Raw genomic sequence first — 2,196 nt, forward strand, 5'->3', positions numbered from 1 at the left:
GCTTGCTGTGGGCATTCAAGGAAGGGGAGCATGTGGCGGGAAGAGCCATGGAAGGTGCAGGGGAGACAGGCGGGTGGGAAGGGGGGTGGGGCATCCTAGGGGCAGAACCTCCCAGGAGATGGGGACAAGAGGGGGAAGCTTGGAGCAGACTTGCAAGGAGATGTCAGAGAGAGGGAGGGTGGGAGGGAGGGAAGGAAGGAGACTGATGGATGGATGGATTGATTGATTAGAGCTCTGAGATGACCCAGGGAGATCGGAGTAGATAGGGTCTCCCGGGTCCCCTCCCAGCCTCCTACCTGTCGGTCCCCAACTCCAGCAGGCTCAGGGTTCTCCAAACTTTTGCTTAATAAGAGGAAGAAATACAGTTAGGTAGGAAGGGTCCTAGGCTGGGAGTTACACTAAATCCTAATACAGCTCTCTGATCTTGTAGGAAACTGGAATGAGTTGCCTTGTTAGGTAGTGAGTTCCCTGTCCTCAGAGGTACCAAACAGAGCCTGGAGGCCTCTCACTAGGCCTCAGATGAGGGTCAGGTTAGTGACCTTTTCAGATCCCTTTCGAGCAGGTGTAATGTGGATCTCCTGTCCCAGGATCAAGTGTAGGGGATGGATTAGAGATCTAGGAAACATCCTTTCTTCCCCTCCCTCCCCCCCGACCAGCCTCCCCCCGCTCCACTCCCCCTTTTCTCTCTCGTTCTTTTCTTCCTAATTTTCAAAATGGAACTTACTGATTATAAAAGCTGTGCGCGGTCACTATGAAACGTAACTCAGGCAAGGCGGGACAGTAGAAAGTAGAAATCACGCACAACCCTAATACCCCGAAATAGGCCCCCGTTAACTAACATTTGGGAGGATGTGTACCTCCAGACTCTTCAAATACGCGTATACAAATTTTAACAAAAATGATGTCATGCCGTACATGCCGTTCCGTAAGCTATTTTTTTTCTCTAAATACACTGTTAACATTTTAGACTTTGTGAACTTCTCTGTACATACAGGTTTACTGGTTTTTTGTTTTTTTGTTTTTTAAGTTCTTAGTTTATCAATCTTCTCGTGAAAAATCTGGTCACCAGATAGTCACTGACGAATCTTTCCTCCTCCGTTGTCCGGCACCAACATTGGCCTTGCTTCTTGCCGGCACCGACGTTGGCCTTCGCAGCCCCTCCAACTTTCTTCGCTGTGTTCTTGCATTTCTTTCGCTGTTTTCTCGAGGTCTGTTTCTTCTCATACAGGCCGTGTCCTACACGTCTGTGTCTGGATTCATTGTTCTTTGCGTGATCCAAGGAATCATAAATTATGCCAAAGCCAGTTGTCTCGCCACCAGCGAAATGGGTTCGGAATCCAGATACAGAGATGATATCTGGTGTGGTCTTGTACATTTCGGCTAGTTTTTCCTGAATTTCTGTCTCAGGTACTGTTGCCGTTCCAGGATGAAGGACATCGATGACCATTTGTTTCCGTCGAAGTAGCCTATTCGTCATGAACCTCCCGGTCCAGATAGTTACTGTGTCATTCGTGATGGCGGCAGACCCTCAAGCAGCCAGAGAGGAAAACAGCAGTTTACTGGTTTTTAACGGTGGTCTAGTTTTCCCCGTGGGTTTGTGTCCCTGTGGGTGACATGCACAGCTTGTCTTCATGCACCTGTCCATTTATTCCTGTGTGAGAAACTTGTGCCTGGACCGAAGCCTAACTGATGGTGGGGACGGCACATTCTGGGCCCTCAAAGGAGGGGAATACTCAAGCCATAAGAGAACTCTTGGCCTCTGCACTTCCTTGAGGTGAAGGGCCACACGGGATGGGCGGGCTGGAATGGAGCAGCATCTTCATGGTGAGTGGGAGTGTTTCTGGGTCATTTCCACGTGTGGGTTTGGGCTGTTCTCCGCTGGGCTGGGTCACTAAGACAGTGTGATCTGTTTCCTCTAACGTCTTATGGCAGTGCACAGGACGGCAATAGAGCCAGTGAATTCTAGAATGGAATACGGAGGTCTCTTTAGCAGCCATCCAAAGGCAAGGAAAGACGATGCCCAAAGTGGAAAATTTTAGGAATTGGTATGTGTGTTGGCATCATTAAACATCAAGCTGGCTGGTAATGTTGAGGGGCCGTGGGCACATTAGAGAGAGTTGGGGTTTTCCTAAGTGCTTTGTTTCTCTGAGGGAGTTTTAAGTACACCAAGTAAGGACCATTGCCTGCTATTTGCTG

At 49.1% G+C, this 2,196-nt stretch overlaps 1 protein-coding gene and 1 pseudogene across 1 annotated transcript in view; one reads left to right on the plus strand and one right to left on the minus strand.

Annotated features, from left to right (window-relative positions):
• The window catches only part of GFRA2 (GDNF family receptor alpha 2), an 81,019-nt gene that overhangs the window by 43,190 nt on the left and 35,633 nt on the right, over positions 1-2,196 (plus strand). The window lies entirely within an intron of this gene.
• Positions 1,010-1,528, minus strand: LOC111744027 (annotated as a pseudogene).

Source organism: Pteropus vampyrus, unplaced genomic scaffold (assembly GCF_000151845.1).
Source record: "Pteropus vampyrus isolate Shadow unplaced genomic scaffold, Pvam_2.0 Scaffold126, whole genome shotgun sequence".
NCBI lineage: Eukaryota > Metazoa > Chordata > Mammalia > Chiroptera > Pteropodidae > Pteropus > Pteropus vampyrus.